The sequence below is a fragment of the Aethalodelphis obliquidens genome, unplaced genomic scaffold (genome assembly GCF_003676395.1).
Source record: "Aethalodelphis obliquidens isolate GAN/ISIS:26980383/991018 unplaced genomic scaffold, ASM367639v1 scaffold2, whole genome shotgun sequence".
NCBI classification, from domain to species: domain Eukaryota; kingdom Metazoa; phylum Chordata; class Mammalia; order Artiodactyla; family Delphinidae; genus Aethalodelphis; species Aethalodelphis obliquidens.
In genome coordinates, this window is record NW_020837946.1 from 51,540,291 (window position 1) to 51,564,777 (window position 24,487).

The following is a 24,487-nucleotide window of genomic DNA, read 5'->3' on the forward strand; positions in this document are numbered from 1 at the left end:
AAAGGGTGTTCTCCCTCGAGAAGACACATTTCAGCCCCATCCTATAAACCCTCTTCTTAAAACATTTCTCTTCAAGTGTTATGACCTCACTGTAGCCTCTAAGTCCTTTCATATGTCTCCCTCAAATTCCCCTTTCCAACTTCCCTATTCTGGTAAATGACAGAACTATTTTCCCTAGTGACCAGTATCAAAATCATAGTCATGTTTTACTTCTTCTTCTACTTTGCCCTTAATGTCCAAGCATCCCTCTTTATATTTTCCAAACACCTCCCACAGCTATACCTTTCTTTGCAGTCTTATAAAGTGTCACCTGTTGCCTCAATTTGTTCGGTCTTCAAAATTGTTTTTTCAACTTCCAGTTCTCCCCTCTTCTGGTTTATCCCACTCACAGCAGGAAAATTACTCTCGCTAAAACACAACTTCTGTCTGTCCCTCTGTTGCTTAAGAACATTCTGTGGCTTACCACTGCCCTCGGAATAAACATAAAATTCGGAGCAAAACTATAACATCATCTATGATGCCGCTTCTCTTCACCTCGTCAATTATATACTTCACTCCCACTCTGTAAAATGCCTTCATGTCCTCAAAGGCAATTTCATTCATTCACTAAAAAAATGCTTGCAATTCTGCTAGGTGCTGGGGATGCATCAATGAAAACGAAAGCCCCAGTCCTGGAGCACACATCACTGGAGTCTAGAGGGACATGCGCACAAGAAAACAAGTTTCACTCTGGGAAGTACAATATACTATTGGATAAGAGAGGCGCATAATATCCAGGCGTGGATTATCAAGAGAAGGCTTCTCAAAGGAAGTGACATTTACACTGTGGCTTGAAGGCAAAGCAGCAATTACCCAGGTAGAGAGTGGACAAGCAGTGCCCCAAGAAGAAGGCAAAGACTGTGTGAAGGTCCAGAGGTGAGACTGAGCATGGTCTGTTCAAGTAACTGAAAGAAACTCTGCTCTGTTGGAATTTAATATAGTGGTGCCTAAGAAAGAAGAGAACAAATTTGGAAAGCCAAGACAAAACATGTAGACTTTATTCTAAGAAAAATGTGGAGCTACTGGACATTTTTAAAGAAGGAAAATATAATGAGAAGATTTATCCAAGAAATTACACTCTGGCTGAAGGTGCAGAATGGGCCAAGAAGGGATGCAGAGGACCAGGGAAAAAGCCACTTCTAGACCTAAATGTAAGTTTATGGTAGCCTAGATTTGAGTAGTGGGAGTGAGGATAGATGTAAACCACTGAAATTAGAAAGTGCTTGAGATAAAAATGATAGGGGTTCTCATTAGCTGTGAAAATGGTAAGTCAAGTGGAAAACCAGATTTCTTTTTTGGGCAATTGCAAGAATGACGGTCTCATTTACTAAAATAGCAAACATAAATGGAATGGATTTGAGATTAGAGAGGTTGGTTTAATTTTTGACAAGTTGATCTGGAGGTGTCTATGAGACTTCTAAGTGAAGCAGCACTACAGACAGACAAGGAAGTGGGCATGAAGCTCAGGAGAAAGGGCTGGGGCCAAAATATAGTCTTAGGAATTGTGAAGATGGTGGTGAAAGCAATAGGAATAGATGAGGCCACCCAAGGGCACTGAGAGGAAAAGCAACCTTTGAAGAGCCATAGCCCTGAAGAGCACCAGCATTTTAAAAAGGCATAGAAGGACTTCCCTAGTGGCGCAGTGGTTGAGAGTCCACCTGCAGATGCAGGGGACACGGGTTCGTGCCCCGGTCCGGGAAGATCCCACGTGCCGCGGAGCGGCTGGGCCCATGAGCCATGGCCGCTGAGCCTGCACGTCCCGAGCCTGTGCTCCGCAACGGGAGAGGCCACAACAGTGAGAGGCCCGCGTACCGCAAAAAAATAAATAAAAGTAAAAAAATAAAAATAAATAAAAAGGCATAGAAGGTGCAAAAGAAGTTGAGGAAGAAGACAAACAGATTGCAGTGGCATCAAAGGACCACAAAAAGGAGAGTGTTCAGAAGAGGCCAACATTTTTCAGTGCCATTAAGAGCCTAAGATAAAGCTGCAAAGCTGCACAGTAGGTTTGGCACTGAGGTTGTGCTGGCTCTCACCTCTGTGTCCCCAGCCTTCTTCATCTTGCTCCATGCCCAGGAGTTTGCCCAGTGTGGATGGCCCCCATTAACTCTATCCTATCTTCTGTTGGAGTTAGACCAATGATGGGCACTGGTAGAAGATAAGAAGGAGGGAAGAAGGGAGGAGAGGATATTTTCCCCTCGGCTTCTTCTTTGTGGATTTGCTTCCTTGACCTAAGGTCACAGTTCCTGTCAGGTAGTTCTCTGCTCACCCCTCTTGGGGTAGGTTGGGAAAGAGCTTCCTGCATTTATTAGCTCTGGAGTATCAGGCTATCCCTTGAGGGTTCACTGTACTCTACCAATGGATTTTTATTGTCTTTTTAAAATAATTTATTAATTTATTTATTTATTTGTGGCTGTACTGGGTCTTCCTTGCTGCATGAAGGCTTTTCTCTAGTTGTGGCGAGAGGGGGCTACTCTTCGTTGCAGTGTGTGGGCTTCTCATCGCGGTGGCTTTTCTTGTCGTGGAGCATGGGCTCTAGGCCCGTGGGCTCAGTAGTTGTGGCTCGCAGGCTTCAGGAGCTGTGGCACGCGAGCTCTAGAGCGCAGGCTCAGTAGTTGTGGCGCACGGGCTTAGTTGCCCCACGGCATGTAGGATCTTCCCAGACCAGGGCTCGAACCCATGTCCCCTGCATTGGCAGGCGGATTCTTAACCACTGAGCCACCAGGGAAGTCTCTGTCTTTTTTTTTTTAAATTACATTCTCTTCAAATTATCCCAGCTTGAATGTCCCACCTCTTTTCTTTCGGAAACTTGATTGACACAATGGTCATTTGAGACTTTGCTGGGAGGCCTTTCTGGGGTGTGGTGGAGGCAGAGGCCAAATTACAGATGGATCAGAGTGTAAGTGGGAGGCGAGGAAAAGGAAATGGTAAGGAGAGCAGTTTTTCTAAAAGATTGGCTATTAAAGGGTTCAGATAGAAGGGATAGGGACCATAGAGAAACATCCAGAGAGGTTTTATGGATTTTTTCTTGACGTGATCACCAAATTATTTGTGAGAATAAGTCAGTATAGGAAGAGACGTTGAGGATACAGTGAAAGAAAGAAGCACTGGAGCATGGTCCCCTAAGAAGTAATATGACCCCCACCAATAGAAGGGTGAATCTGAGGCAGAAGGGAGGGAGGCACATATGGCTGGCACACAGGGGAGTCTGTACTATGAATGGGAGACTGAGGCTATTCTGCCTTGATGGCTTCTCTTTTCCTTGTGAAGTTGAAAGTAAGGTACCTGATGAAAGTGAGAGTGATGAGGTTGCAGATTTTAAAAGAAAAGAGAAGTTCTAAGTATTTTGAAAAAATAGGATTATCAGAACTCTTTGAGAAGTCAGTTGAGTCTGAAAATCATGCATTTAGGCTCGCACCAATGTGTAAGTTTGTTTGAAATTTCCCCGGAGGCACTGAGCAGTGTGGGTTCTTTCAGAAAAGGTGAAGAATTAGACTGGGCCAAGGCTGGGTTTTTCCATATACTTAAACTGAAGGACAATCGGAGAAGAGGGTAGAGGGATTAGGAAGCAAGCATTTGAAATAATGGAGCATAGAATTTAATTTGGATAGAGAAGGTAGTGAAAGAGAGAAGGGTCTAGTCAAGAGACTAAATGTCCCAGAGAGACTGAAGACAGACATGGTGGGGCTAATAGAGTGGGACTGGTGATCAGAGAGCTGATGCTTGAACTTAATATTTCAGTAGAGCCCTTCTGAATACGGACAAGGTCCTGGATGATGGCTGATGTGGAGAAAATATAAAGGTCCTTGGACATTAGCCTTGATGGGTGATCCATGGGATAGATGGTTGCCATTCCTCAGGTAATGTCTTCTTTGCATAACCTGACTTTCTTTTTCAAGCATATTATTTATAATTAATGCCTCATATGCCATTTATCAAATTGCTGTAAATCACAAATATACATAGTAATATTTAAATGTGAGAGGGTTATTCTTCACAATTCCAGTTTTGAGTCATTTAAATCCTTTACTTAAACATATTAACTTCAAAAATATCTTTTTAAAAAGACAAAACAGGTGGGTTTCTTAAACCAGGCTGCCCAGAAAAGTTCCTCATTTGGTTTTCTAATTACAAAAGCACAGAAGGAAGGTTTGGTTTGAAGTTTTAATTTACCAGAGCTATACCGGATTAGTTTTTCTACATGCAATCCAGTATTTGACAGTTGTTAAATATTTGCTTTAACCATGAATTTATTTTGAGTACAACACAATTGCACCTACTATCTCTGCATGACTCTTTTAGGAATTGCCATACACTCATAATATTTAACTAGAACAATGAATGATTTAAAAATAGAAAATGCACAAATTACTGTACTCCCTTGGAAACACATAAGCTCTGACAGAAAGTGGAATAAAGTGGTTGTACAAAGAGCTTCAACATAATTTTTTTCAAAAAACCTTTTCTTTTTGTTAGCTTGAAATATATTTAGCTCTTCAGTGGGATCTCTTTGGAATACACACTCAAAATCCAATACTGTGCATCAAGCCTATGATAGTGGGCCTTAACTTTTTTCCCTTTGAAATAGTAAGTTATTATATAATAATGATAATAAAGATTCACATCTTTGAAATTCATAGACATGTGCACATATTTATGTATATGGACCTGTGTATAAGTTTGTCTATATACATATGTGTGTGTCTATCTTTCAATTTAGCTTTAGATCTAGATATATATCTAGATATAGATATATACTAATTATATACTTATTCTGATCTTGGTATAAGAAGGTGACACTATTACATTGGATAAAAAGTTGTGATGGTCATTTTAAACTGGAAGCATCCTCTTACTCAGTTTATTATGTGACCAAAGAGTAACTTAGGTGATGGAATAAGGATACAGTGGGTTTCTGGCTGGAAATAAAGATACAGTGTGTCTTGGTGCCAAGAAAACAGATATGTTCAATTGAACAAACATGAACTTGGTCTCATTAACTTCATGATATAAATCACTGTGACAACCATTCAGTCATTCATGAAACATTTATTGGAGGTCCACTCTGTGTTAATCCCTGAAGATAAAGTAAGTAAGATATGGGATTTGCCTAATACGGATCGGGTTTGTAACTGATCGATTTTATTTAATGTCTTGTGTTTTATTTGTGGAAAAGATATATATTCATCCTGGAAATGTTTTTTATAAACCAATGTATGCCAAGAATTTTTTAAAATTTTAGTAGTTTTTAGTTATAAATTACACTGATTCTCATACATCACTCCTATTTACTTTATGAAAACTATGTCTTTCTATGTTGTCCTTTCTATGACCCAGAGCATATTTTGTTGATTATTTATATTTTCTTCAAAGTCTTACAGATTATTATTGTATTTCATAGCATTTCTTTTGATCCTAGGAAAAAAATATTTGTAATTACCAACAAATACTAAGATTTAAATGTAAAAACTCTCCATGTCTATGTATATAAGCTGAATTTTAGAAGAATGAGAAGAAAAATGTGGATATTCCAACTATGGGGTTTTGCTTTGATTCATAAATTGTTTTCCCCTCAACCATTACAAACTACAGATGCTACAGATGTGACCAAACACTGAGCGTTAAGCAACTAAAACTGTTCAAGCATGATTCCTGCTTTGTTACCTTTCAAAACCTGTAACAATCCTCTACTCATCAATAATCTTCTGCAATGACAGATTTTCTGACCATTTCCAGGTGCATTTGAGGAGCCAGAATATAATATTTCTATATTAATGACAATGATTAAAGCACTAACTTAAATTATAATTTGTTTAGGAAATATTTGAAATATGTAAAGACTACCAATAATCTTATTTATTATGCTAGCTAGTTAAATACCTAATTTTTTAATTGCTAATCACATTGATTTTAAATACCAAAGATTTGGTTATTCATTTACATATTCATTAAAAACATTTTACAACATCCTCAAAAATTAAGTAATATCCCTACTACTTCAATGCTAGCCACTGAGTGTACAGTGGTAAGTAAATAGAGTCCAGACACTCACGGAGCTTCTAGTCTGAGGCTGTATTATTCAGCCTTGGGTGCTTGTTAGAAGTACAGATGTCTGGGCCTTTGTTCAGAAGATATGGGATTTGGACTAGGAAACTGCATTTTTTAAAAAATCATCCCAGGAGATTTTGAAGCACATTCTCAAGTCTCCTTTTGATGGCTAGTCTTTGAGAGTGGATCTTTTGAAATGTTTATCAGATCATCATTCTTCTACTTAAAACCATCCAACAGCTGCCTGTTGAGTTTAAAAATTTCCAAACTGCTTAGCACAGCCCCTGCCTTCTTCTTTAACCTCCTTTGGCCAAGCTTTTCCTAATTGGTGAAACCGATTTTACTGGCTTGCTGTGTTCCTGAAAGCCAGCAACCTCATCCTGTGCTCAGGGCCTCTGCCTTTACTATTCCCTCTGCTTGGAATCCACTTCCTCTATATTTTCTCATCATTCAGACCTTGACTCAAACACCACCTCCTCATTGGCTTTTCTAGTCCACTCTTACCCTGGGATTCTCTACCAAATGCTTCCTACAATTGCCTGATATGACACATCTGAGCAACGTGTAAAATAATGAATTTATAGGACTCACTCCACATGTCATCAATCTCCAAGCCCAGGAATCTGCATTTTTGACAAGGCACGTAGGTGAGTCTTATTATCAGGCAAATCTGGAAAACTGCACTACCAAATGTTCTAATTATCATTTTCACAGACGCTATCACTGTCAGAAAGGAGCTTTGTCTGGGTGAGAGCAGGAACTTTAGGTTATTCCATTCTCTGCTCTCAGGACTTGTACATGGTCTGGGCACCTTGTAGAAATGGCTTAATAACTGTTTCTTGACTGAATGGATGAAACACAGGTCTAGGGGAATCTCCCCATCTGGTGTTTACATGGAAATAATTGGCACTGTTTTTAGGGTTTAGCTATTGTTGTTAAAGATGGAGTTTAATTTTTAAAGGTTGATGTCAAGTGATTTCAACCTTCCTTGAGCCACAAAAGTATCTGTAGTTTGATACCAAAATAAAAATCTGAAATTTTTATTGTTCTTCCAATGGCTATGTTGATACTCGAGTGACCTCCAAGGAAACTCAGTCTTAGATTTGATGGTTGTTCAAAACGAAGTGATCACTGACATCCAACTGAAGTGTCAGAATACCTAAGTAGTTATATTTTTAGGCTGAATTACAGAGGTTAAAAAAATGAGAAATATATGATAGCTACAATACAGTTAGTTGCAAAGAAAAAGAAATCTACGCGTACAGATACTGGTTTAGAAGATTTCCATAACAGGATGTTTTTGTCTACTATAGCCAAGTAACCCCTTTAAACCTTTCATCTGGTTGTTTATGACTCATACCCATAAGGCCCCAAAGACCAGCTCCTCTCAGCCAAAGAAGATTATCAGTGGAATACACAAGTTTTTCTCAGTGTGAACTTGCATTGCATATGCGCCCTTCATTGTTGTAACAACATGAGCACACCTGAGAGAGGGAGAGGGGAACAGGCAACTATTTGTGATAGTTGGTGCACCCTAACTACAGTGCAAAACACATGTTGTTTTGCTCGCTATCTTGGTCAAATATTTGATACCCTTAATGAACACTCAGAAGAATCTCTCAACTCCCAAAGGGACTGTAACTTCTGAATTCCCTTCGGTTAATCATATTGAAGAAGTTCAATAATTATTTGTTAGTTAATGAAATAGTCTTAACTGATTGAACAAAGTGTTTTCATTAAGTTAAGTAAAAAACATTTTTCTACTATCTTTACTCCCTAGCTTAATATTACTAATAAGCATAAGATGACACTTGATAATGCTTTCAAATCTCCTATAGAACCTGATTAAGGCAAAAGAAGTAAACAAACAAACAAAAGCAAAACTAAACACAAACACACACAAAGAATTCAAACAGCTCAGCTATTTTGTTAAAATTCATGATTTTCAGTTTGTTTTCTCTCTTTTCTCAGAAGAGATGTTGATGTTAGTTTGAAAGATATTACTTACTCATCAAAATTGTGGCCCAATATAATATCTCTATTAAGTTGAATCTTAAAGCCCTCCTAGACACTTCGGATCTAGCTTCTTTTTAGAAGTCTCTATAGCGATTTGAGGCTTATTTGTTAAATGTGAGAGAGGAAACAGTAACATAAATTAATAAATAGACACACAAAATATTAGTATATGATTTCAAAAGATTACACTGAAAATAATCTTGGCCCTACACAGATTTAGTAGCACCTATCGATTAGGGAGGAACACGGTGAATGACTAAAAGGTCTGAGAAGGTAGATTTTGGAGTCAGAAAGTTTTCTGTTTTATCACTCACTACTGATTTTCTGCCGTCATCTTGGGAAGAAGCTTAGTTTTCTTAAGCCTCAGTTTCCTAATCTGTAAAATGGGTATACGACTTAATTCCTGAGGATTTTCTGAAAATTTAATTAGATAGTGTTTATTAAACTGCTCAGGAGGGGTCTGGTATAGAAAAGGGCTCAGGAAATTGGTGCCATTATTTAAATTAGTTTAAAATTCTATGAATTCTCCACCTTCATTTTGGGAAGGCAGTGTATATTCCATATCACATAAGTTGAATATAAACACACATGCATACTAGCTTTATATATTGCAATTATAATGTATGTATACCTATATATGAAGTTTGTATAAAAATGAGTGTGTCTGTAGCCCTAGACAGCTCTGTATATGTGTGTATTTTGGAAATGTAGATAGTTGCATCAAGTTCATTAAAATTGAAATTCATTTTAGGGCTAAGAATTAACATTTTATTTTCTCTCTAAAATGTCACACCACTTTGGATAATTTTCTACAACTACTTATAATGTGATAAAATGTTATTTACTGATATTATTATGCCTCAATTTACATTACATATATTAAAATTGAAATTTATTTTAGGGCTAAGAATTAACACTATTTTTTCTCTAAAATGTCACACCACTTTGGATAATTTTCTACAGTTACTTATAATGTGATAAAATGTTATTTACCGATATTATTATGCCTCAATTTACATTACATATATTATTTTGTATATATAAAAAACATTTTAAAATAAGAAGAATATAATAGACTAATAAAATAAGATTATTTAACTTGTATAAATAGGTTGAAACTTACAGCATAGTACGACAAGGGTTATATTGATAACAGAATATGATTTATCATGAGGTGCTCTGTTTAAAAAAGCAAAACCAAACAAAAAATAATTTAGGAGAAAGTGATGAAGTAGTTGTTAGATTTTTAATCAACTATTTTTTTTTAATCAGCCTTTGCTTCTGAGGCTTCTACTTGTTAATGATTATAGTTCCAACTATGTTAGCTTAGTGGACATTCACAGTACTAGAATCTGCATATCACTGTGGGAAGGGAGTGGAAGTTACATTTTCCTAGTCTTCACCTATTTCAGTCAATCAATCAACATTTATTAAATATTCATCCACAAATATACCAACTACATGCCAAGTACTGCTCTAGCCAACCATGAAAAGATAGAAAAGGTCCTTACTCTTGTTAAATGTATATTCTAGTCAAAGGAGATGGGCACTATAGCAGTAAGGAAATAAACTAGGTGAAAAATCCAATAGTGATGTAACCACTATGTTGAATGAATGAATGAATTCTGTTGCTCTAGTCATAATGTGGGTGATCTATATTCCTCTAGGTGGCCACTTAAATGTTCTCTCTCAGTTACTAAGAATCTAGAAGCTCAACTCCTCTTAGGATCACTTTTCCCCTATGCATAGCCCTCTCTGATAGGATTTAAAAGGGCTCTTGGCTGGGGCTTTCTCTTGTGCCCATCATCTGGTCAAGAGGTAGCACTCGTGTGTCCTTTGTCGTGGTAAATTCTGGGAGTCTAGGCTGTTTTCAACTCCGCGTCTTCTTCCTGCTAGTCTCAGAGCATCCAGTCTTCTTCCTTCAGACATTTCTGGGTGTGAGTCTGTATCCCACAGTTTAAGGGGACATAGGTCAAGATCACTGAGTAGTCTTACCAAAGTCTCTGCAGCAGGCAAAAAAGAGGGGGATATACCCCCCTTTCCTCTTTACTGTAGAGATTTTTGGGGAGCAGCACACCAGCAATTCTCTCTGAAAAAATAATTTTTAATCTTCAATATCTCTTTTGCCTCTTCCAAACAATTTTATAGACTGTAAGCTGGTGGTTAACCAAGAGTTGCAAGACCAAGCTATCAACTCCCTTGAAAAGTCCTGTGTAGGAAGCCTAGCACCTCACTTCAGAATACTGAAGTATTCTTCACCTCTGCTTTTTGAACTCAGCTAAAACTTAGGTAAAGAGTCCCAGTTTAAGGTCTTGTAACTATAATGAGTGCACTGCACTACTTACAGTTAATAAAGTTAACTTTATTATTATTTTAGTTAAAATTTCAAATTATATTTGTTATTATTTTAGTTAAAATAAAGTTATGTGACAGAATCAGTGGACAGCTCCTTCAGAGTGGATGGTTCAGGAAGGCTTCTGACAGAAAAGGATGAGCCATGAAAATATCAGGGAAGAGATAGCATTTTGAACAGAGAAAAGAGCTGGTGAGGAAGATCCTAAGGGAGGAAAAAATGGCCTGAGAATGATCACAGAACAGACAGCCGGCGAGCACGGGTGGAGCGTGTGGGTGAGGGGGAGAGATAAAGTCAGAGAAGTGGTCAGGGGCCGGGACTTTCGTGCTCCGTAAACCAGAGAAAGAAGGTTTTTTCGTTGATGGATTGGAAGGGGGAGAAAAAGAGGAATCAAAGCTAACTCCTCAATATCACCAAATGAGTCCAGGCTAGTCATAGAAACAAAGGAAAAGTAGAAAAGCAAGGTCCTGCCCTTTTATGAGAAGGAGTCATGTGGCTTGACATCAGGCCAAGACTTTTCAGTTCATGCTAGTAAACTTTTGCACAACATATGGCTACCGGATTCGGATTATCAGGTTCAAATGTTCCCTTTTTTTTTTTTTAAACTCACCTCTTTTTTTTTAAATAGGAGATGGAGCAATCTGCTCTCTTTTTATTTTAATTAGTTTATTTATTTTTGGCTGCATTGGGTCTTCGTTGCTGTGTGTGGGCTTTCTCTAGTTGTGGCTACTCTTTGTTGCGGTGCGTGGACTTATTGCGGTGGCTTCTCTTGTTGTGGAGCACCGGCTCTAGGCATGTGGGCTTCAGCAGTTGTGGCACATGGGCTTAGTTGCTCCGCAGCATGTGGGATCCTCCTGGACCAGGGCTCGAACCCGTGTCCCCTGCCTTGGCAGGCGGATTCCTAACCACTGCGCCACCAAGGAAGTCCCAAATGTTGACTTTTTGAAAATTAAACATATTATTCAGTCATTTAAAGGGTCTAAATTCATGCCATTTCCTGGGCTCCTTCCTTTGCCACCATAACAGCTGTTCTGGTTAAGAGTCTGCCTTATTACCTGCTTGAATTTCAGCCCTTGATTCAGAATGTAAGGGGTTACAGAGTCCTCTGTGCTTTAAAATGACCTAAAATTGTGTAACAGTCAACAAATGACTCAGAGGAAAGTAAGGAATTTCACTCTAGACTCTCAAGAGTTGGGAGCTCAGATGCGGGCTGTGAGCATTCTCGGAGGAGCTATGCTTTCTCCAAAGCTGCACCTCTTGACAAGAAATGTCAATAAGAGGATTATGAATGTCTATCTATACTCAGTAATGTGAGGTTATGGAGGAAAGCCATGGAGATAAAGGAATTGAGTTAAATTTGCACTAAGAAATGAAAGTGTGATGAGTAAAGAAGTCATAAGATTTCATGAGTTCAAGAGAGAATCTTTATTTTCTCCTAGTTTGTCAGAAAGTGGCCAAAGGAGGAATCTGGGAAGTTCATGGGACCTGGAGAAGAGATGGAAAGCAGAAATATTAGATGCTGAAACACTCTTTTGGGGCATGGTGGTTATGGGCTCTAGAGCTAAATCGCCTGGGTTAAGCCTATTTTCTCTCTGAGAAGTTGTGTGCCCAGCAAGTCATTCATCTCTCTGTGCCTCAATTTCTTAACCTATGAACGGGAATGATAATGCTCTGGATTTCCTAGCGTTGTAAGCATTCAATGAGTGCGTGTGTATGGAGCATTTAGAACATGGCCCGCACTGCCGGAACAGGATTAAACACAGGTAATCAGGGACTCTTGGGATCATACCGAGGGGGCTTCCCCAAGTAAACCTGCAAAAACGAGACTGGTGGACAGGATCCAGTTCCGTTTTCTTTGACAGGTGTTATCAGTATAGGCAATCTATACAGGTGACCTGTGTAGGTGATCTATATAGAACTAGCGTTTCTGAGATGGAATGCAATCAGAAGCGAGGCTCACACATGGTAATGGATGATAAAATGAAAGGCTCAAATAGGATTATGTTAACCTAGGAGCACAGGGACACACAGAAAAGAGAAGGAACTGCACGGCGAGATGGTCTTAGATAGCCTGGTGAAAGCAAGCAGGAGAGGAGCCACAGGCTGAAAGAAGAGTCAGATGGGCAGGAGAAGGAGAAGAGAAAGGGTATGAAATCATTCAAAATGCAGATGCTAAGGCAGTGACTATACTAAATAAGTAAATAGATACGTGGGTAGATGGCTAGATAAAAGATCTAATTCTTTTAGGAGCTGCTGCTAAGTGAAATGAATCAGTTTTGGCTACAGATGTAAACACGGGAGGAAAAGAGAAAGGATGTGTTGAAACTGACAGACTGCTCACTTCAAAAAGATGAACTGTGTTATAGTGTCACCCACTGAGAGAGAAACCAGACCCTGGGGAAGTCAGTTCTATCTGTTCTCAAAGAATTCATTGGGATCTGAAGGGTTAATGTGGGAAAGGGTGTTATTAGTGACAGGAGGCTTTAGTCCTCTTCCTAATACCCGAGGCACAGACCAAACACGCTGCTCCAAGCATAAGGCTAAGATGGTAAATTTGAAAGAAATAGCTAAGTTGTGTCTGCCACATCTTTGTGGGCTCCGTTTAAACTGATTCAAGTGAAAAATCCTGGCTGATCAGCTTTCACAGCTGCTTTGCTATGGGGAGCAGCTGCTGTTAATGCCACGTGAAATACTCACATGGGATGCCAACAGGCAGAGTGTGATTCAGGGCAGGGTACAGACTCAGGGGGCAGAAACTGGTAAGCACAGTGGGAAATGGTATTTCATGTTTCTGAATGGATACCTTTCTTAATTTATTTTAATTTTGTTATTTTTTAAATTGAGGTAGAAGTGATATATATTAGTTTCAGGGGTACAACATGATGATTCGATATTTATAGATATTAAAATAAGTCTAGTTACCATTGTCACTATATATAGCTACAGAATTTTTTTTCTTCTGATGAGAACTTTTTTTTTTTTTTTTTTTTTTCGGTACGTGGGCCTCTCACCGTTGTGGCCTCTCCCGTTGCGGAGCACAGGCTCCGGACACGCAGGCTCAGCGGCCATGGCTCACGGGCCCAGCTGCTCCGCGGCATGTGGGATCTTCCCAGACCGGGGCACGAACCCATATCCCCTGCATCGGCAGGCGGACTCTCAACCATTGCGCCACCAGGGAGGCCCTGATGAGAACTTTTAAGACCTACTCTCTTAGCACCTTTCAAATATGCACTACAGTATTATTACCTATAGTCACCATGCTGCACATTACATCATCAGGACATTGATTTTATACTTGGAAGTTTGTGCCTTTCGACTCCCTTCACCCATTTTGACCACCTGTACCCACCCCCTACCTCTGGCAGCCACCTATCTGTTCTCACCTATCTATGAGCTTGGTTTTGTTTGTTTGTTTGTTTTTAAGATTCCATATATGAGAGATCATACAGTATTTGTCTTTCTCTCTATGGCTTGTTTCACTTAGCATAATACCCTTAAGGTTGAATGGGTACCTTTTTTAAAAGTCAAGAGTAGAGAAGCAGAGGTGATGGAATTATTCTGTCAGGCACTTTGTCAACAAGTAACAAGACATATCAGGCTTGCCTGACTCTCTGCTTGCTTCCACTGGGCATGAGTTTTCAGGATTATTTAAGTTCTAGTATGTAGTCGGGTATAGGTAAAGCAATGTCATGAATACAACTACATTTAGCAAAATAGGATTCGCAATGCAACCAAGGACAAGAGAGAACTATAGGAAGGAGCCAGAGAAAGGTTGGCCACTGTTGAAATTATCACTGTGAGGCTCTCAGTTGTTATCAAGATGGCTGATAATTTCAAGATCTCTGGATTCCCCACCCAGGCACTTGAAGCCAGAACTGGGTTTAGGAGTGGAGAGGAATTTAAAAGAAAAGGGGGAACTGGGTGATAGTGGAACTGGAACTAACTACTGTGAGTCTAGGGAGGCGGAATATTCCATAAGGACAGGAAGAGAGATAAGGGAAGATCAAAACATCGTATCTAAGCTGCAAGTGGAGAGAAACATCTAGGATCAGAAGTGATGGATCTGTCATTGGGAGGAAGAGCATAGGCAGCAGGATGGGAGAGCTGGTGAGGGATGGCCTGATGGATTAGGGAGCCTAGAAACGTCTTCAGGGCCAAGGGAAGGTGGAGAGAGGGTTCTGGAACAGCTGTAGCTAAACCCATGGCTGAAGAAAGTTCATTAGGGGTATATCACGGTTTGGGATTTGTCTTGAGAAAAGTCAGACCGGAAAGACAGTCAGGAAAGAGCCATCAATAATTACTAAGACAGCAAGATCAAGAGGCAAAGATAAGATGAAAAATCAAGAAGCCAGCTCATTTTTAAAAGAATTATATCCTGGGATTTAAATTTATGCTTACTGAACTACAAAGAATTTAAAAAGTTAGCAAAGCTTTCAAAACTTCTAGTGGGTGTAATCTAGATTTTCTTTACCTCCCCATAAACAATTATATAAGGGGTAATTTAAAATACACATTCAGAGCAGACTTGAATATTAATGTATTATAGGAAACAATTTGGCGAGCGGGAAACAGACTTTCTCTTTATTGGAGCATCTTTAGCTTTATGAAACATTCTAATTTCTTTTTAAAAGACTCTGGAGGAAATACAGGCTACTTTGCAAACTGAGTCAAGATAATCTGAGTCTGAAAAGTATGAGGAAAGGGGTAGACATGGAGCGTGTACCCTAGAGGACCATAACCCCAGGCTTGTCCAGGTTTCCAAGTTCAGTTCAAACAGGTCCTGGGCAGCCTGAGGCCAGATCTGCCTGCCAGGGGAAGGAAAGAAAAGTGAAATGGAACATAGGAAAGTTAAAATTACATTATAAACGGATCAGAAAATCCTCCTGTTTTGCTTAGAATGTAATATCAAATCCTGATGCAATATCAAGGACTCTGTCTCCTAAGCATTAAGAACCATTTCTGAGGGCTTCCCTGGTGGCGCAGTGGTTGAGAGTCTGCCTGCCGATGCAGGGGACGCGGGTTCGTGCCCCGGTCTGGGAAGATCCCACATGCCGCGGAGCAGCTGGGCCCGTGAGCCACGGCCGCTGAGCCTGTGCGTCCGGAGCCTGTGCTCCGCAACGGGAGAGGCCACAACAGTGAGAGGCATGCGTACTGCAAAAAAAAAAAAAAAAAGAACCATTTCTGAGCAATCCCATCCCGTCAGGCATAGCACAAAACCTGACATGGAATTCAGTCCCTACCCTCTGATTTTGTGATCTACATAATAAATCCCTGAGTCCTCAAATCAAAATCTGTAACATGATTCATGAATACTAAATTTTAAGACACTGGCAAATATTACTTTAAACAGTATCAGAAATCTGTAGAACATTTTTAAGACCCCTGTGAAATGTATTATCTTGGTAATCTGGAAAAACAAGATGCTCCGACAATAAGAACCACATACTGTTTACTCAAAATATCATCCTGACCCAGGTTAAGAAGACTTTCCATAAAAATTCAGTGTCAAACTGGCAAAAAAACCAAAGGATAACCAAAGCTCAGTTGTATGTTAAAGACACTGAATTATTGACTTCCTGAAGGGATTTTTCATAGAGAAGACTTACAGATGACTGGAGAATTCTTGTTCACGTTAATTAAAAGGGTGCATAGATGTTTTCTTCAAGCAAGCACAACACCCAAACTCATTTAACAACAGGGGAGCATGTTATTTTCTCTAAAAGTTCCAGAATGTAAGCTTAGTTACTAGAGAGAGGAGACTGCATAAAGGATTGTTAAAGATGCAGAAAACATTTTGGGAAGACTGCTCAAAATGAACACTGTGAATCAGAACTGTTACATTTCAGATGCTTTCTTCTCACTATCATTCACTATATTGTTCCTTTATACCAACTTTTGTTGATAATTATATCAACTTTCACTGAGTTTTGTTGATACTAGTATTTCATAATGTCTACCGGTTTATTTTTATCGTTTTTCCCAACACTCCCATGTACACAATGTGGGTATCTTCCGTTCTGGAAAGAATTACCTAAAACAGTGCTTCTCAAACTATCTACACTGAAGGACCAGCTTTTTTTTTTTCTTTTGCGGTACACGGGCCTCCCACTGCCGCGGCCCCTCCTGCTGCGGAGCACAGCCTCCGGACGCACAGGCTCAGAAGCCACGGCTCACGGGCCCAGCGCTCTGCGGCATGTGGGATCCTCCCGGACCGGGGCACGAACCCGTGTCCCCTGCATTGGCAGGCGGACTCCCAACCACTGCGCCACCAGGGAAGCCCATGGACCAGCTTTTTTGATGTTTTGTTTTCATTCTCAATCTATTGTGAATCCTATCACACAACAACGGAAATGAATTACTGGCAAAATGAAATTAATACAACAAAAGTGTAGAGACATAAGTCACATTTTTATTATTAAATTACTTAGTTATATTGTTGTGTCAAGTTGCTTCAAAGGTTTTTAAATGCTGACTCCAAATGTTTCCATTTATCTCATTATACACCAGTAACAGTTCTTGGATTGGCAGTGATCCATGGTTCACAACTTGAGTAGCACTGACCTGGAGGGTTCAGATTAACCAAAACTATCATGGTCACCCATAGTCCCGAGAGACATCGAATTATAGAGATCCTACTCTATATAGTATACAGAAATAAACAATGGCTTTTATTTATCGAGTATGCTTTTACTTCCCAAAGTGTTTACATGTTCACACTCCCATTTATCTTCAGGCAGACTACGTGACAGGTAGGTGAAAGTTCATTACTTTATCAGCAAGAGACCAACATATCTTCATCATGGAAATGCACACACTTCGGTGCACATGTTTTAGCCTACTATTTTCTAGTACTACACTATAAAAATCTGGATAGAACACACCCTACTCAAACCACACAGGTCCCTGTGTTACTTATCTTTTCAAAAAACATTTACTGAGTGCTCAAATGCGCCATGCACTGTGCTTGGCCTCATGTGAGTAATCTGAGAGGCGAATAAGATGTTTCTTACACTCCAAGAGGGCAGATGATACAGTCAGTTTAGTGCAAGGCATAATGTGACAGAGGTAATATAAGTACTAAACCAAGTGCCCTAAGAGTGGAGAGGAAGGAGAGGTCAGTTTTGCCTGGAGAAAGTAGCATTGGGGTTTGGTCTTGATGTAGTTGTGGGAATTGCTGAAATGGATTTTTGACGAGGAGGTAGCATAACACGAACAAAGTGATAGAATTATGAAAAGACATGGAGAATCTAGAAGCCTGTTCTTCCTAGCTCCGACTTTGGTTATGTGAGGATGGCCTTTGGGGAATAAAGCTGGGAAAGAAGGTATATGCTAAATCATGGGAGAGTGAGTCTGGATCCCTTTTCCTTCCCACAAGTATGAGGGCACTGCTGAGTGGAGCCTCTCAGCTCTCAACCCTACTCACTTTGACTTAAGCCTTAATCACCGTCCCCAGAAGGCAAGCTTAACCATACAAAAGTTAGCAAAGGATAGATATTAGAGAAGATATGATGGGGAAATTTAAAAAAGAGAATTACATCACACAATACACAACAAAACTTAACAGAAGTCCTGATTAAACATTTACATCCTTTTCAATGACTCACCAAGTTTCTTACTGGCTACCAAAACAGTTTATCTCTCTTTTAACTTCTCCTTCTCTCTCTCAGACCAATTAAAAGTCTCTCTTCTTATGTAATCTTGTATTACCAGAGTCTTCATCCCATTCCATAAACGAGGGACTATCATTAATATCATCTCCCTTAGAATCTATACAGGGAAAATATAAATAACATTCAGATCTCTTTCTTTTTCTCTAACTTGATTGGAGACACACAGATATTTATTAGATGGTGGTTGGCACTGAAATCGTCATGTGGTATAAGGGCTGGGGGACCAGTGGCAAGAAGAGGAAGCTGCTTCAGAGTGAAGAAGCAGAGAGAAAAACAAGGATGACAGAAAACACAAGGTGCTTGAGACAGACAGAAAGAATAACCCCTGAACATGACCTTCAGATCCACTTTTAGCTCCAGATCTACTTGGACTCTTTTCCTTAGATACATATACAGTGGTCCTTTATAGCCTTACAGAACATCTCTTTTAATTGAATTTAGCTCAGTGAGTTTTTTATTATGAAGATGCACCACACTTCCTACTTGATTGTAAAGGAAGAGAAAAATAATTGCATCAATCACCTTTAAAAAATGTCCAAGTCACACATAGTATAAAAGAGACCGAGGGCTTCCCTGGTAGCGCACAGTGGTTGAGAGTCCGCCTGCCCATGCAGGGGACACGGGTTCGTGCCCCGGTCCGGGAAGATCCCACATGCCGCGGAGCGGCTGGGCCCGTGAGTCATGGCCGCTGAGCCTGCGCGTCTGGAGCCTGTGCTCGGCAACGGGAGAGGCCACAGCAGTGAGAGGCCCACGTACCGGGGGAAAAAAGAAAAGAAAAAAAGAGACCGGGTATTAACTGTGTTAAGCATACTCTAGGCTGATCTTTCTCTCCCTTGTTTTAATGAAGCAGAGGCTGGGCAAATACAGGTTTTTGTTTGTTTGTTTGTTTTTTGGCCACGCCATGCAGCATGCAGAATCTTAGTTCCCTGGACCAGGGATTGAACCCGCACCTCCTGCAGTGGAAGTGTGGAGTCTTAACCACCGGACCAACAGGGGAGTCCCACAAATATAGTTTTAAGTTGCAAATTTTAGAAGTTATATTTTCTAATAAGAGGAAACTGATGAAGGAAGAGGAAATACTCTGGGAATAATGGCATCGGCATGGCGGAGACACGTACTGCTTTCAAGCTCCCCACAATTCCCTCATTTTATGACACAGAATGGTGAAGAAAACCTAATTAAAAATGTAATAGTTATATTAATTCAGACGTGAATTTAGAACTAAAGTAAAAGGGATTATTTTCTTCTCAAATGAAGTAAAAATGTAAACCTGACAGGTATATGATAAAATCACAGAATCTCAACCCTGCAAATGGTCGTAGGCTTTTCAGGCTGAAGTATGGGAGATGCTCTGTGTACTCGGGATAGAGATTCTTCCCATCAGCCATACTATAACATCATCTGTATTGTCACCTTTGGCCATGAAGGACAGCAATAAATATAGTGCTCTCAGGAAAGCTTAGTCAGGGTTCATGGACATACCGTCAAGAGAAGAGGTAAAGTCACTAGCATGGGACAGAACAGGCTCTAGGTTTCATAACACTGTATTTTATGATAAAAAGCGTTGGTAGCTAATAAAATTCAGTGATTATGACATTATTTCCCCAACCATACTTAAGGTAATACCAAGGTTACCCAAAGCAGATATTTTAATGAATTCTTAAAGACCAGAAGGCATTTTTAGATTTCCCAGCTGTAAGAGTTCTAAAATATAATGGTTAACATTCAACTCGACAGAACAGTAAAGCAAAAACGTTTATTGCTGGTGACATTCCAGGGAACACTTAAAATTGCTTTATGGCCTTTGGTAATGAGAGTGGACAGCAGTGTAACAATACATAATAAGGTGAGTTTAGTTTTATGTCCTGAGAACAATCTGCTTTACCCTTACTGTTCAATTCTTTAAACTGTTCCTGATTTAAGTAATTTCAAAAAATAGCTGGCCAAGTGACAGTTCTAACCACTGCAGCAAATGGACTACGTGGTAGTGTTGAAGTCTACCCCTGAGCACTATTATCTTAGACTTCTAGGGAATTTAGCGTAAGTGAAGGTGTCTAATGAAACAAAATAGGCTATTGTGGAAATGAAGGAGTGTAACTTGCAAGGCTAGGGCAAAAGTCATTAAGGCTTCACTTTAACCTTTGATTATTCATTCTGAGGGGAGTCAACTGCCATGCCATGAAAAGCAGCCCTGTGGAGAGTCCCCTGTGCTGAATAACTGAGGCCTCCTGCTAACAGCCAGCAAGGAACTGGGTCCTCTTGCCTACAGCCCAGTGAATGCCCCAACACCTTGACCATCACCTCATAAGGCACCTGGGGCCAGAACCACCTCATATAAGCCATTCTTGAATTGCTGACCCACAGAAACTGTGTGAGACAATACATGCTTATTGCTGTTTTAAGATGCTAAATTTGGGGGCACTTTGTTATGCAGCATTAGATAACTAACAAGATAAAGAATACCATGATCAAGCCATCCTTAATAGGGAATCCCATTTACCATTGCTCAGATGTAGCTATGTTTTCTCTTCTCTTGTCTGAAACTTCTGTTACATGGAACTGAACTGAAATCTAACAAAACGTATACCTCTTGCTTCTGCTTTTTACTGAGCCCAACCATGGTACCTCCTATCTGACAAAGTGTTTACTATCACTTACTCCAGACAATGAAAGAGTTATAGGCTTTTAACAAAAGCAGACTCTGTAGCCAAGAGAAATAGTACCTTCCAACGGCAGGCTGGTTTGAGAAGATGTGATGTGAAGTTCTGAATTCCATATGTTAAATGAACTACTGTTTCTCCTGTTCCCCTTCCGTTTCTAAAAGGCTCTCAAAGCAGCTGCCACCTCTAAGCTCTATCTTCATGTGAGATTTTATAGTTTTCCTGGGCCCCTAATTGAGTCCATGGTAAATTCATAGTTATTGTTATAGTTGTTATTTAATGCTTTTTTTAAAATAACAACTTCAAAAATACAGTTTAGGTATTCTTCTTTTTAATTAACTTTCTCCTCATGTCAGTAGAAGCAGGTTGCATTAAAAAGTGCCTTGAAACATTAATCCAGCTTCTTACCTTCACTCAGAGGATTTGTTGGGAAGATTTCCAAGACGCTGCTATTCTCTCAGATTAGGGCACAAAGCGCTAGTGGAAAGATCATGGAGATGGGAGGGAGAATTCAGTTCATTTTCTATATTTACTCACATATTCTCACTTTTTAATTTCTCAATTATTTTCTCATCACCCACGGAAGTTTCTTATTAGGTCTTGGGTACGCATGTTGAAAATTAATTTGGTTTCCACTGTGTTCTGCTATGTCAGCATTTCCATAATTACACCCCACCATTGGCTGTCTCCCAGATGATTGCTAAAATTATATGTCATGGGATTTAACCACAGACCAGATCACAGTGTTTTTTAATCTTCACTAGAATTCCTTCCAAATAACTAAAGAGCTAATCATCCTAACTCTTTAACTAATTTATTTATTTTTGGTCCCTAGTCTGGGCCTTTTTAAGTACTTCTCTTGAACACAAGTTCCTTTATCTTTTCAATTTTCAAGCTGCTTTTGGTTCATCATTTTGGGGAAAAGGAAGAGAGCTTGTGTTTCTCCATAACCCCAACAGAAGAGGATCCACGAGCCAGTTTCACTAATAATTTGCAGGATGTTCTGATGCACAGAGACATTATTTACCATATAATAAACTCATTGAATACCTACTTTTGTGACTACCTAAATCTCACACTATCACTTCTTGATTCTAGCTCAGGAACCATGTTTTCTAGTACCCACATCACAAACAATCCAGATGAAAGCAAATACTGCTAGTGATATAAACTAAATTTACCAGGAAGGCTAACTTCTAGTTCTGGTTCTAAATTTCTAACCATGACATGGGTGAGTCTCATCACACTTCAGGTGCCAGCCATGCCATTTGTAAGACAGGAAGGTTGGAATAAATGACCAAAGGTCACTTCCAGTTCTACAGGCCTAGAGCCTCTGTAACACTGACGGCAGCTCAAGATGCCCACACTTAACTGTGGGCACATGTTCCCCCAGCCACTTGGTCTTGGTGTTCATGCTCTCTGGGCCAGCAGTTCTGCCTATACCTTTTCTTTGCTCTGTCCCTGCAAACCATATATATATATTTTGGGGGGGGGCGGGGGTTGGTTTGGATTTGGTTTTGGATTCCCCATCTTTATTTCTCCCTCTAAAGTCTCAATGAGGGCAAGGGAACATGATAGAGATTTGCTGCCTCTTGATGTGAATTATGCTCTTCTAGATTCTTTAGAAAATAGACCTGAAAAAGGCCTTGTCACCCAGTTATTCTTTATGTGCATATCAGCTCTTTCTGGAATGTTCTCTTTTCATTATTTGGTTGTTTATTGATTTTAGGTCTCCCCCACCAGGATGTACTCTCCGTAAAAATAGCCATCCGTGTGCCCTATTCCCTGCTTCAGCCCCAGCACCTAGGCCATTGTCAGACAAAACAATAATTGTGGTTGTTTGTATCAACCTATATACTCAATATGCTAAATTAATCAATCGAACCAGAATCCCTTCCAAGGAAATCTGGCTTTTGAGGGAAGTATGCCCCCAAAGACATCAGAACTATTTAGAAATAGCAGTGGTTCAGAAAACACTTAATGTAGTCACGTTAAGTAGTCCCCAGTGTGATATGAGGCAGAAAAATCGAAAAGAAAGAAAACATTCCTAGACAGAGGAGTGTCTAGTAAACCTTCTCTAAATAGTTTGCAGCTGTGTGGCATGTGGTTTGACTGGATAAACAAACTTAACAAGCACATTTGGGTTGGAGAATCCTGACTATAACTGTACTTTACATCTCTTTCTGTGGTCAGACACAAGGTAAAAATCGTAGGGGTGCTATTCTTCATAACTGTGTCATCTTAGGTTACGGAAATCCCGCATTAATTTGAGATCTATAAATACAGAATTTACGAATCTAAAGCTGACTTCGTTTTTTAAGTAGGTGCTGTTTCTGAGAAGAAATATTAAATGAAAGGGAGGGAATATAAATGAAATTTTGAAAACTTAAAATTCATGACTTAAGGACTTGTTCTGCTTTGTCATTTGGTTTAAAAGAAAGAATGAACTCTTCCAAGTTCAGTAATAAATTGTGTATTTGCCTGGTGTTTTGAAAGCTCACTGCTTATTTATTAATTAAAAAGTCCCTTGAGACCGTTATGCAAGGGGATACAAATGTAAAAGATTAAAAGGATTGATAAAAGTTCAATTATTTGTATTCCTTTTATATAAACCTAAAATTTAAAGATATGACTCACCGAAAAATTATGTCAGAGAATTTTGTTTTTCCATAAAAAGAAAAATAATTATTCTGAAGTGTCTAATTTACAAAACTGCTATGTCAAAGTGAGGATGTTTTGAGGTTCGTTGTCTCATAATAAGCAAATATAAGTCACAAATTATGACAATGCTATCAGTACAGTGGCACTATTAGTGTTTCTATTTCTGTAACTAAAATTTTAGTTCAGAAATTATTACAAGCAGAAGTTTAGGAATGTATTTTAATGTTTCTTCTAGTACTTTATAAAAAAAGTTTATAGATATTTGATTGAATGGATTTGGCAGTCAACATGCTTTTTTGATGAATGTGAGAGGAATTTGGAGTTGAATTAATGTGATCTGAAAATCTAAGTAATGTTAATGAAAGTCAGTGACAGAAAGTAACATTTAATTTCCACATAATACTTTAAATACATAAGATAACCTCAAATTCCTCTGTGACACAAGACATATTTCATTTACCACAAAAACTTAATTTTTTAACTTAGAGATTTTTCATACACTAGTGCATAAAATTGTAAAAGCAACAGAAAAAAGAGAAGGAAAAAGTAAGCCATAGTGAAACTATGAGGAGAGAATCACTGTTAATATTTTAGAGCATTTTATTTGTGCTGTTTCTTTATTTTTAAAAACAAAATTAAGATTCTATAGAATGCACATATTTTTATATGCTAGCTTTGAGAAGAAAACTTAAAATTTATTTTTTCCTAATTATAAAAGTCATATGTTTGTTGTAGTAAATTTTAAACATAAAAAAAAATTAAAAGAAAAAATAAGAATTACCCAGAATCTCATTCCTTAGAGAACACTAGTTGGACCAAAATACACATTGGGATTTAATAACTGATACAAATGGCAATGCAATCAGTAGGTAAAAGAAGCACTATTTAATAAATAATGTTGAATAAACCAAAAGAAATATATGGGATTCATACCTCACCATGTACACCAAGATAAATTTCGGTTAAATGAAAGATATAAATGTAAAAAAAAGTCATAGAATAAAAATGGGAAAATTCCTTTATAATCTTAGGGAAGGAAAGAC

The 24,487-nt window shown here is 39.0% G+C and overlaps 1 long non-coding RNA gene across 2 annotated transcripts in view; it reads left to right on the forward strand.

The window, feature by feature from the left end:
• The first annotated feature begins 344 nt into the window (after nt 1-344).
• The window catches only part of LOC113630852 (uncharacterized), a 60,725-nt gene continuing 36,582 nt past the window's right edge, over nt 345-24,487 (forward strand). The window contains exons 1-2 of one of the 2 annotated variants that reach the window (XR_003437116.1): nt 345-1,190; nt 3,778-3,896. This is a non-coding gene — a long non-coding RNA (uncharacterized LOC113630852). The remainder of the gene's footprint in view (nt 1,191-3,777; nt 3,897-24,487) is intronic. The other variant, XR_003437117.1, reaches the window with a different exon arrangement.